The sequence below is a fragment of the Passer montanus genome, unplaced genomic scaffold (genome assembly GCF_014805655.1).
Source record: "Passer montanus isolate IOZ18808 unplaced genomic scaffold, ASM1480565v1 scaffold13, whole genome shotgun sequence".
Taxonomy (NCBI): Eukaryota; Metazoa; Chordata; class Aves; order Passeriformes; family Passeridae; genus Passer; species Passer montanus.
This window is the reverse complement of record NW_024359832.1, coordinates 6,815,879-6,828,645: the sequence shown is the minus strand read 5'-3', so window position 1 is coordinate 6,828,645 and position 12,767 is coordinate 6,815,879. Positions and strand designations below refer to the sequence as shown.

General features: G+C 41.0%; 1 protein-coding gene across 9 annotated transcripts in view; it reads left to right on the top strand.

Annotated features, from left to right (window-relative positions):
• The first annotated feature begins 5,083 nt into the window (after positions 1 to 5,083).
• The window catches only part of TBC1D1 (TBC1 domain family member 1), a 102,123-nt gene continuing 94,439 nt past the window's right edge, over positions 5,084 to 12,767 (top strand). For 4 of the 9 annotated variants that reach the window (XM_039698815.1, XM_039698816.1, XM_039698809.1 and 1 more), the window contains exon 1: positions 5,518 to 6,106. The gene's annotated coding sequence lies outside the window, so the exon portion shown is untranslated. The other 5 variants (XM_039698813.1, XM_039698810.1, XM_039698814.1 and 2 more) reach the window with 5 other exon arrangements.

Below are 12,767 nucleotides of genomic sequence, written 5' to 3'. Positions count from 1 at the left end.
CAGTCAGAGGTTTAGAGTACCTGTGCTGGGAAAAAAGGCTGAGAGGGCTGGGGTTGCTCAGCCTGTACAAGAGGCTGTGAGATCTTTCAATATATAAAGGGGGCTTATAAGAAACATATTTTTTACCAGGGACTGTAGTGACAGACAAGGGGAAACAGTTTTAAAGTGAAAGAGAGTAGATTTAATTGGACACAAGGAAAGATTTATTTTTTTTATACCGAGTGGGGTGAGACATGGGAACAAGTTGCCCAGCAAAGTTGTAGGATGCCTGAAAAGTGTTCAAAGCCAGGTTGGATACAGATTTGAGCAATCTGGTCCAGTGGAAGGTGTCCCAGCTTCATGTAGGGAAGTTGAACTAGGTGATTTTTAAAGGGGACCATCACACCAAAACCATTCCATAATCCCTTTTACTTTCCTTTTTATTGGGAGAGCTCACGTTTCTTTTGGTGCAGAATATAAAGGATGCTTTACTGAATTCATGGGGAAGGCCTGAAGATGGAGGATTACAGGTCCTGAATTTTTTATGTATTTATCTTAACATCTCCACAGGCTAGTGAGACATATTTTACATGTGCTTTTATATGCCAAACCTGGATTTGGATTTTGCTAATGTTAGAAGTTTGGAAGTGAGACCTGAAATGCGCTCCTGTATACTGAAACATCCTTAGGATTGCTTTAGAGCATCCTCACAAACAGTACAGACATAGGATAATGACCTAATCTTTATAATTTTGTCTTCCTAGGTCAGGGAATTTACTTGGTCTGTTCCTTTCTCTATCCTAGACACAAGTTCACAACTTCAGGGGGGCGGGGCATGACAAAAAAAACAGCCAAACCCACAGCGGTTTATCAAACTGCTTGAGCAATTACAACAATCTACAAAATTACAAGAGAAAAGTTGTTATTGCTAAAGTCTTTACTAACCTTGTCTTGCATCAGAGAAAGAGGATCTAGAACTGAAATAAAGAATCAAAACAAAGGCAGCAAGAGTATAACAGAGAAGTAAATATTGCAGGACAGAAGGGGTGTTAAGCTACAGTTTCTTCAGAGCTGGTCTAAGTCTTTCACTAAAGTGTTGTGTAAGATAATGAAGCCTACTTAGACATTGTTAGTCCCAAGACAGATATTAAAACACAGACAAATGTAATTTGTAAAAAATCAGCCTTGAACTGGGAGCAGGTGCACTAGTATAGTATCCAGAAATCGGAATTGCCATGACTGGAATAAAGAGTGCTTGCAGCCCAGACTGAACTTGGGTGTATGGGAATTCTTGGCTGTTTCTAGAGAAAGACAGATCCCTACATTACCAAAAATATGTAAAATTAGTCTGATTTTTATAACAGATGGAAACACAATTCCAGTGACAGTTATAAATATTGTTCCTGTAGGGGATCAGGCCTATGGGGCTAGAGGGAGAGACAGAGAAAAATTAGCATAGTACTCAAAACTCTGCCAAAATAAAATCCAAAAGCAATCATGCTTTAAGAATAGACCAATGGACTTGATTTGAAGGTTATTCATTTTTTTACAAGTCACAGTATCAAAAAATTTACTGAATAAATTAAAATTCAGAGATGGATTTGAACAGTTTGGCTGGAAGGAAGTAAATACATTTCATCTAAGTACTATGAACTTAGTCCACAGCATATTATCTAAAAGTATTGTTATGATAGTCAAGTATTGAGTTGCAGAAGGATTTATTTAATAATTTTGCTGTATACAACAAATCATTCAGGATAACTGGAATTAATTCTAAGAAGCTTTATTATATAAGCAATTTCCATTTTGTACAATTTGTGCTTAAATATGTAACTGATTCACCTACAAAGTTTCTGTAAATAAAGTTTTTCTCCTTGCTAATCCTTTTAAAAATTCCAGTGGTCATGGGTTTTGTTTTCACGCACCACCAACAAGCAAATCTTATGTCCTTGATTAACAATCACTGTGAATAGCAATGTTAAAATGATATTAAATTAACAGTTGTTAACCACCAACATAAGTATTAACAAGTTTGGGGATTTTTAGGATTCTGATGCTGAAGGCATCTGGATGCCATATGTATATCAAATTAATTGTAAATAAAAATAATCACAGTAAAACGGTTTCCTGTCTCTAAGTACAAAACTAATCAAAAGTAATTAAGCTGAATTGCTTTCCTCCCCAGGGCATTTTTGCACTATGTAAGATGTACATTCATCATGGTATTAGTATTTCTGATCAACTTCCAAGTAGAAGCCAACATCACTCTGCTGTATAGCAATTGCCAAGTAACTGAAATGAGGTCATGCACCGTCAGAACATTGTGAATAATGGGATGACACACTATTAAACTCTCCAATTATATCCTAACACCCACCTAAATAAACTGTAATATAGATGATTGCATAGAAACAGCAGCTTCCAAACAAAAAGGATGAGCTTAAAATACATAAACAAGTCACTTTCAAAAGTATGTATGGGAATGAAAGAGAGAGTGGATTAACCATGACATCTGAAATGCTCAAAAATACAGAGACAGCAGCAGGCAGGATCTGTTACAGTAGCTCAACTCCTTCTTGACTACTCATCAGTGATAATAGAAAGCCTCTTGTCTACAAAGATAATCACTAATTAATGTCACTGGCATGTATTCCTACAGCATATGCAGTAGGTAAATGTGCTATAATAACAGATGCAAATTTTGTTTTTGAATTGAGGTTATATATAAATAGTATCTGAAGATATAATGTCATTGGATAAGAATGTAGTAAATGTTGCAAAACAGTTAGCAACATCCCTTAATAATGTACTAAACAAATTTACATGACAGAAGTCACAAAAAAAGACTGTTTTACTTAATAACAATAGAAAATCATCATTATGGGTAACATAGAGGGAAAAGCACAGAAGCTTACAAGGCAACTGAAACACAATGTAGGTGCCTGCACAATCCAAAAACATTACTGCTCAGCTGCTGCCCAGCTATGGAGCAACTTGAACTCTGAAAGCATCTTGGGTGGAAACTTCCTGTTTGCTTTGTGGTACTTCAAAGGGTACAGCACCAAATTCTGCCCTGACTCATGGCCTGGCACATTCAGCCTAAACTTATATTGCTCTACAATCCTACCCCAGCTGGGACCAAGTGAGTAGACACCTCTGGTTCTTAACCTACAAAAGAAGCTTCATTACCCATGTGTTCTCACAGAGTGCTTCTTACAAGCCTGTATATTCAGGTTCTGTACAAAAGGCAGTGGTGGGGTTTTCCTTGCATTTTTTTTTTTAGAACATGACTGGACAAAGAGAAAATGGTTAAACTGGTGTTATTTTTACATCATGTTTGCAAGATGTGGAAAGCACAGCTTGATTTTCCTCCTCAGTCTGAGGAAGTTAATGTGGTAGTATATGCTTTAGTTAACAGGCTACTGTGAAGAAAATCTAACCTGTGAAGGAAAAAAGAATAGAGAACTACTTTTTCAGAAAATAGAAAATTATTAGAAAGTCTGGTGCTCATAGCTTTCACATGAATACTGGGATCCCAGTCCCTGGAACACATAAAGGTGCTTAATTTTTAGGGATTGGAACATAAACCCCTCATTATGTTCTTTTTTATTGTCCCTATTTAAGTAACAGTTTCATCAGGAAGCAGAGAAAGAATGCTGTCCAAAGTAGCCTGAAAGGTGATGACTAGGTAATATTCACTGCAGGCAGGCTGAACATTCTGGGGGTTGATTTCTTTCCCAGTATCAAAGAGGAGAAGAAAGTATTTCTAATTGTGATACTCTAGTATTGACTTCTGTTGTTGTTCAAGGATTTTCCAAAAAGCAAGAAACAGTCCTTCTCTGTTTCATTAATTTTTTTGATTAAATTTTCATTACTTTTTTTTTTTTTTTGAAAGGCAACAGTGAAGCAGTAAAAAAAGTCTTCCTACGATCATTGGCTGATAATGTGGGAATGCATGAGCCTCGGCTGAAGTGCTGGGGCTGTCTGGGTGGGAATTGCAGTTCACCTTCTGCTAGAGCATGGTTACCAGAGGCATACAATGCTCAGACAGGCTTAAAATGAGCAAAAAGGCATTCTTGACTCAGTACTGATATTGGGTAATATCTGGAGTAACAGCATTGTCCTTAGCTGTGATGTTTTAAAAATGAAGACAGGTACTGATTGCAAGGAAATGGCATTCCTCTTTCCAAGGACCATAAAGGTGACACCGAAAATCAAGAGGCACTTGTACCTATTCCCATGTCTGAAGTGGAAGCAGCAACCGTGACCTGAGCACAGACTGGGAACAAGATCTTTGGGTGAGCTGCTACTTACACACCTCAATTCACTTACCAGTGAAGTGGTAATTTACTGTGCCAGGAAGTACACCCAGATGCCAAAGGTCACGGAGGCACAATGGATTTTGGATCTACATGAGTATCTACACTTTGCAAGTAGGGGATGTGCTTGAATACCAAAATCTGACTTGTTTTTCATAATCTGGGGCAATGCTGTGCTTGCATTTAACTGCTTGACTGTTTCCCTCACAGCAACAGGGCAGATTTCCTGTAAAAAGCTCTGATTCTACAAACGTGCACAGGATCAAAAGTAAGAAAATCAGTGGTCTTACTGCCAAGAAGTAGCAGTTGAAATTGAAAATTAATTGAGTGCAGAAGTGGTTTGCACAATGGGAATGCAGGATGCCTTAATCTTCTCCACTTGCAGAGAAGTATAACTAAGCATTTTCATTTCTGGCAACTGGAAAACCAACTAATATCTACACTTATAATGATTTTATGCATATGCAAGTGTGGTTTCTTTGAGGAAACTAACGAGGTGACTCAGGTAAGTTCTCAAAAGGCTGCTCTGCGGCCAGGGCTGGGCCCAAAGCCAGTGAGGACTCGACCGCTTCAGAGCTCTCGAGCCGGGCTAGCTCCAGTTTTGTGAGCAGGCTTCGCTCGCCACTTCGGCTGACCCCGCCATCCGCCCCGGCTCACTACCGCAAGGCGACAACGACACGTTTGCCGCGGGAGACCAGAGGCTGTGCCAGAGACGGGCCAGCGTCGCCGAAAGTAGGCTTCGAGAGGAGCTTCACGGGCGAGCGGAGGAGGCTTCAGCTGCCCGCTGTCGCGACATGGGCGCCTCCCTGTCGCCGGCTGCCCGCCGTCTCTGCCGGGGCCCGTGCCGTCCGCCCTCCTGGGGCCGGGACCCACCGCCTGTTGCTATTTTCGCCCGCGCTGGCGAGCGGCCCGGCCGGGTGTGCGGTGCGGCTCCCTCCTCGTCCCGGCCCGCCGGCAGGTAGGGGCGGGCTGGGCAGCGGGCAGGGCAGGAGGCGGCCTGCGGGCAGCCGCTGCCCGCCGAGGGCACTTCCCTGCGGCGAGCACATCCTGCGGCGGTAAGCGGCGCCCGGGCACCCCCGGCCCCAGGTCGGTCAGGGGGCGGCGGTGGGGCCCGCCGTGCCCCCACTGTGGGCCGGCCCGGGGCAGCGGAGCCGGCGGGGCCGAGCAGCGTTTTGGGAGGGTGGGGGGAAGGAGGAAGAGCAGCTCTGGGCGCAGAGGAAGTGAAGAGTTGTGGTGAGGAGTGCGGCACCCGCCGCGGCGGCCCGTGCCGGCAGCCGCGCTGCGAGGGAGGAGCAGCGTCCGGCGCCGGGCGGGCCCGTGCCCGCGGCGGGAAGGGCGGGCTGCGCGCTCCCGGCGGGTCCCACGCCGCTCCTAGCGGGGCTCCCGGCGAAGGCGCAGCTCTGGCTGTGGGAACAGCGGTGCTGCGGGACGGGGCGGCCGGGCGGGAGCGCAGCGCGGACGGGGGCGCCGGTGCCGCTGTTCTGGGAGTGTTGGCTCCTCATCAGAATAACCAAAAGACCGGCTTGAATTTAATCTGTCAGTGACCTGAGGTGCCTTTAGTTCGTTTTCTTTCTTGTCTGCGGTTTCCTCGCCCGTCTATGCCAAATCGGTGGGTATAACTCCTCCCAGACCCCGCTCCGTCTGGGAGCAGCCGAGCGGCTGTTCCCGGGAAAACGGGAACCTTTCCTGCCGGGCACGGCCCGCTGTAACTTTGAGTCTGCCCACGGCGGCGCAGTGTTCTTATGGCCCTTTAAATTCGCCAGCTGAGCCGACCGGGGAATGATCTCTTGAAACTGCGTTCACGAGAGGTATGAAACGAATGTGGTTATTTATAGCGCAGTTCGAAAAGATTGAGGCCTTTGTGTGCTGTGTTTTATTTGGGAGGGAGGCTAACGTGGCAGATCTGCTGTAGGAACCTTTAGTAGTGCAGATGGTGGGATTTGTGTCTGCGTTAAGCCCAGAGATTGAATGGAACATTGTGGGTCAAAATTAATAAATCATACATTTTCTGAATAGCGAATACCTCTGAGCTGATACATATGACTATACTTTCAACACTCTTAAGGGCTGAAATAGAAATTTGTCACGAGTTATTATATAGGAATGCTGAAAATCATGGGTAATACACAAAAGTAGAAATGTTTGCAGGTGAGAAAAACGACAGGATGGAAGGAAAGTGAAACACATTCAGTGATATGTAGATGACTTGACACTTTTTCACTTTAATTTGGTTAGCTGCAAAGTTGAATGCAGGCATTTTGGCTGTGGATATGCAATTGAATAAAAATGAATGGTATTCATAATGTAATTTACCTAGCAAGCTTTATTTTACAAATATTTTTTTTCTCTTTTTTTTAATGCATTACATTCATAAAACAGCACAATATTTTCTTCAGGTCTGTAGCTGCGTCAGGAGACTTCAATCATCAACATATTAGTTTCTGTGGACTTGATTAAGGAAATGGCAACAGGTGTTAAGGGCAGGAACAGTCAGCTATTTTCTTCATTTGATAGTTGATTATAAATGTGTATATTTGTAATCAAGAACATACTACCATTTTGTTGCTTTTTTAAAATTAATAGCCTATTTATAAAACATACTTGAGGAGTGATATAAATGCTGGCTGTACTGCTAAATATTTTAGGTGTGTTTATTACTGGAACTAGTACCAGAGTATATGGTTATGTTATTCAGCACCCAGTCTGGAGTTGCTAACAAAATTTAAACATTAAGTCTTTTAAAAGTCAGCATTTAATGAAAAAATAATGGAAATTAAAACTAATTTCTGAGGCAAATTGGTTTCTGGACCTGTGCATGCTTTTGGCCACAGCAAACTATAGCTTCAGAGGGAAACAGCAGATAATAAGTAGCTATGAGATAAAAAGAATGCCCTTGCAACAAGAGGGGTGTGTCACTCCAAGTGCCCATTTGAATTAAATAAAAAAACTTTTTGGACACTGTTCTCAGCAGTGACCGTGTGGTGACATACTTAATATATATTCTCACTTGTTTTTTTCTATATATCCTGTCGGGTGGATAGAGAAATCTGTCAGCTTGAGCAAAGACAATGTAAATTTCAGTTAGGGATCAGAAAGAGAGGGAGACAAGTGGTATTTAGTTCTGGCTAGTGTTCCAGAATTCTGGCTGCAGGCCAGGGCTCCTCATAATCCTTAAGTAGTATGATATTTCTGCTAAAATAATCAGTGGTGAAGTGCAGTCAGTACCGGTGCCTCTGGTTCCATTTGTCAACAGGGTTCAGTGCTAATGCCATGCAGAGAAGAGCTGAACAAATTTGTGCTATTTAAGACCAGCTGTTTTTCATAAGAGCTTGCTGTATGGTTGCATTTTTTGCTTAGCTTCTTGAAGGGGAGGAAAACTGACTTACAGAAACTTACAGAAACTAAAGCTGCTGTCATGTCCTGAGCCTGATGTGGAGTAACTGTGCAGTTGTGTCTCAGAAGAACTGCAAAGGTCGAGGATGATGGCATCTTTCTTTTCAGCTCCCAGGTCAAACCCCTCATTTATTCATTGCTGTGTGAAAGCCCTGACTGCTTCATTGCATGACACATCTTCCAAGCTCGCGAGTTCTGCTGTGAGTCCCAGCACTCCAACTGCTACCAAAGCAGGGAAGGAACTGGAGGAGGGTGAAGTCTGCAGTTACCAATGTTCTGAGCAACAGTTTAAAACTTTTGGCTGCATGTCTGTATTGAACTCAGTCCAGTTGAAAAGAAAGGACAAAAGAAGGATAACACTTCACCACTGGCAAAGTTTCTGCTTTTTTTTTTTTTTTTTTTTTTTTTTTTTTTTTTTGTGGTGGGGTGGTGTTCTTTTGCTTTAGAACATTCTATTTCCTCTCTTTTTTTCTGTATTAATTTGAGTCTATTCCAGATCTGCCTGGTTTTCCCCCAGGTGCACAAACCTGATTTTCAGTGCCTCACTTTCCCAGGTTACTAACACAATAACCTCACAAGATTCTCAGTCCTAAACTCAAAGCTTACCTGAGCCCATTTAACTGACTGGCACCTGGAGCCAACACCTTGCCCTTGTCTTTGCTCTCTTGAGAGAGGGTGAGTTTTGGGGAATGCTGTCCTGCATGATGCAATGCTGCTTAGACATGTACCTTCACATGGGGTCCAGAATAGCAGAAATAATAATTTGTGTAGCTTTTCCTTTCATGCTGTCTTGCCATCACACTCGCTTCTATCTGAAGGGGTCCCTTTTAACTTGGTGGCATAACATGGTGAGAATGTAACTTTATTTTGGAGAGCAAGAGACTAACTTTTTTTTTAATTAGGTTAGAGTTTTAAAAAACCACAATATCAGATTTTGCTAGAACAGGACCATCAGTGTAGTGTTGCATGCTTTTTAAGCCCCCCCACTTGTGAGAAGTTGCTGGGTTGATCAGAACAAAAGAGAAGCTGAGGACAAAGGGCACACATATGTTCCCATGTGTATCTTCCACATTGAGGGGTCAGTCTGGTGTTTCCTAGTACAGAAGGCAGGAATAGATACATTAATGTGGTTTATGTAAATATCTTATGTGTTACAGTTCGACTGGCTGTTCTTATGCTGATGGAGCAAATACAGCTGAATCAAAGCAGGCTAAATAAACAGTAGGAACAATAACTTTCATCTTCTCTATATCTCTATAAACTGTGTCTTAGCAGCAAAGCTGTCAGCTGAGGAGTGCCACTCAAGCTGTTCTCAGTTTTGAGTGCACGGGCAACCAACACCCTTCAAAAGATGCTGCTGGAGAGGAGAAAGAGAAACTGTCCCAGTTATGTCTGTGAGCACTGGGAGAACAACTGGAGACATCCAGTGTAATGAAGCTGAAGGGTGCTTAGAGCTGCCACAGGAACATCAAAGTTGAGGTAGAAGGAAACTAGTGGACAGCTGTATTTTTATATCTTTTCTATTCCCTCTTGGATTAGAGGTGAAATAGACATTTAATAAGCATGAGTTAATCAGACGCTTGGGAGGAAGAGGAAACTTCTTTGAGCCTACTGTACTAATGTGTATGGTAAACTGCTATGGCACCTGCAGAGCCAAATTTCAGAGGGGGTGAACTGAAAGGTGGCAACCAGAGATGGATAAAGGTGCTAAAATTCCAAGCAGTGGAGGCAGGGCAGGCATGGATGCGCTGAGAGCATGGCTACTCTTTGGCTCTAGTATGTGCTTAATTTTATGGCTGGGAATAGGTCTGATGAGAAGAACAAAACTATTTTTAGGTCTAAATTAAGCATGTACATAAATACTTCATAGTCTTGAAGTAAAACCTAGTCCTCAGGGGAAACTTGAAGGACATTAACACCAGCAGCTTGAAATTGGCATAATTTCTGGTGGGATTTGTTTACAATAAGTGACAGGAGGGGAAAACAAAGAATGTCTGGGAAAGGGAAATGGAACATGCAGAGCAGTAATATGCAGAATGATACGGGTTAGATAAGGAGACTTTCTGATGCTGCTAAATTTGTGCTCTGAGAAACTGCACTTTCAGCCTCTCCTAAACATTAGGGAAAAAACCTAGCATTTTAACTTCTACTTAACTGGTTTGATTTAGTAGTAAATGTTTTTCTTTGGAAATAACAAATGCAGACATTGGAGTATTTATGCTGTTGACTTTGCAAGGTATTTATTTTTGTTAAAAAGAGTTGAATGCCAAGAAGCTTCACATTTATATTAAATACATTCCAGCAGTACAATGTTTGTTTAAGTATGACAGAGTATCAACCTTGGGTTTTTTATATTCTGTTCAGTCCTTAGAGTTAGCATGAAAAATAATGTATTATATTGTGATATTCATTTCTCTTTGAGGCTGCATTGCCTCGTAGATCTACAGTAAAAAAGCAAAAGGAAACTTGAAAAGTTGCTAGAAACAAGGGTGACTTTGTTGTATTTCTACATGCCTTTAACTACATTTTTTTAAGAAGCGTTTTCAGAAAACACAAATAAGAAACTGGCTACAAAAAGTGTGTGGCTAATACATCATTGTCTGTGTGGTAGCTCCGTTCTCTTGTTTTCAACTAAGAATGAAGTTTTCTAAGGCTTTCTTATCCTGAGATTATTATCTATGCCACTAAGTGACAAGAGCACTAGAAGCTAAAACCTGGATTTTTGTGTAGTTTTGAATACACAGCATGGTAGTTATGAATTAATCCAATCTTCCCTGCAGCTGCTGAACTATTTTTCATTGTTGCAGTTAAGGATAAGAAGTTTGTAATAGTTTGTGAACAAAGAGACAATTTTGATTCTTGGCTGAAGGAAAACTATAATGGTAACTGTGTTTAGCAGTTTGTGTTGATAAGGTGTAAAAATGCTTCCTGCAGCTGCTCTCCCATTTAGAACCACAGAATCCTTGATGTTGGAAAAGATCTCCAAGATCATCATGTCCAGCATTTGACTGAGCAGCACCATGTGGATTAGATCATAGCACCAAGTACCACATCCAGTTTCTTGAACACTTCCAGGAACAGTGACTCCACCACATCCTTGGGCAGCCTCTCCCAATCCTTACCACCCTTTCACCCTTTCCTTTACCACCCTTGAAGAAATTCTTCCTGATGTCCAACCTGATCCACTCCTGCCACAGCTTAATGCCATTTAATTTAGGATGTAAAGCATTTATATTAATCTAAAAGATGCTTATTTTCTTGCTAATTTCTGAAATAACAAAAAAACCCCCCTCCCAATTGTAGTATACTTAAAATGAAGTGTACAGATGCTTGATTTTCTTGACCCTTTTCCTCACACATCCCATGCCCAGATACACACACAGAGGTTTATGAAAATATTTTTAAAAATTTGATCTACACATCAAGAATGCTATTTATTATTAATTTATTGAATAGTATCTTGAAAACTTGCACTCTTGCTAAATTTGCTATTCTTGGAACTGATAATGCTGCTGCAGTGTTCATTTGTCAAAAGATGAAAAAGTTTCAAAAAGTAAATGCATTCAAAGGTGATTTCTGCAGCTCTCTTGTTTTTACAGTTTGCCAGTTATTGCAGAAACATTTTTCTGCAGTGGGACGTCTACAGATTAGTTTCATTTTAAACAGCTCAAAATTAATTTCAGTCTTGAAATTTTTGGGGCTTTTTTAATCCTGAAATTTCCTTTCATTTTCAAAAAGGTGAAAGACTCTTTGAAACTGAGTCTGAAAATGTTATTACAAGAGCAAAAGAAGGACAAAGTTCAATGGAAACTCATGAGAAAAATAGTGCTGGTTTTGATCACATTTGTAGATGAACAAAGACAAGAAATACTGTTACCATAGTAAATAGATTGCACTTATTCAAAACTTGTTCAAAAGTAATTATAAAGTTATTTAAGGATATGTTGGTACTATTTATGTTGTTTTTAATAGGTCTTATCACAGCAAACTGTTGAAAGACTGATGGTAAACTAGTGTCCTGGTATTTAAACACAGGCAATTACAGGCCTGTCAGCCTTGCATCAGTCTCACACAATATAATGTAACAGCTGAAAATAGGGGCAATTAAAGAGGAGTTAAAACAGTATATAACAAATGCCAATCTTTGTGTGTTCATGGACTGCATGAAATGGAAATTGTGAAATGGAATTTATTAAGAAATGCAATTATTGGATTTCATTACTAAGAACACTAATACAGTAATAACGGTAGTGGTACTAGGTGCTGGGTATAACAATGTCAGTCAGGCTAACATTTAAGTATTCCTGTCTGGCTGACCAGTGTTAAAATGCAACCATGAATTGCAATCGTCATCTGGTTCTTCCCTGGTAGTGGTACTAGGTGCTGGGTATAACAGGATTACAACAGGCTTGTGTGTAACTTGGTATATTCCATTTGATATTTTAAGAAATGAAGATGATACAATGTCAGTCAGGCTAACATTTAAGTATTCCTGTCTGGCTGACCAGTGTTAAAATGCAACCATGAATTGCAATCGTCATCTGGTTCTTCCCAGAATGCTGTAGGAATTGTTTCTTCTGACTACTATCTGACAGGTTTTTCAGCAATCACTCTGTTGACTGCTGCTCGCATTTTTACATGACAGTGATTTCTAGGGTGTTACTTATTGAAAAAAATCTGTTTGGTTACAACCAATAATCACTGGGCAAACTATACCTAAGGGAACAGCTCCATGTTAGTAGCCAAATTCAAAGTCATCCACTGATGGACAAAAAAGTTGTCAAGTTGACTATTTTTTTTCCCCCACATGTAAAGGTGTCTTAGCAGGCAGTGACTTCAACTGTCATGAAGGTCAGAACAGCTCAGCTGAGTTCTTCCTTCTTCCTGTGATAACAGGATTGAAATAGGCCCATGTGATCTACATGTGGCTGCCCATGAAACAGAGACAGGCTAGAAAGAATGTTCATTGCAATTTAGTTACTCATTAGATAGTTGAGCTAAGGTCATAAAGCAAATTTTAAATCAACACTGTCTCTTTTCCAAGCAATGTATTTATTACAATTATGTTTGTTGGAC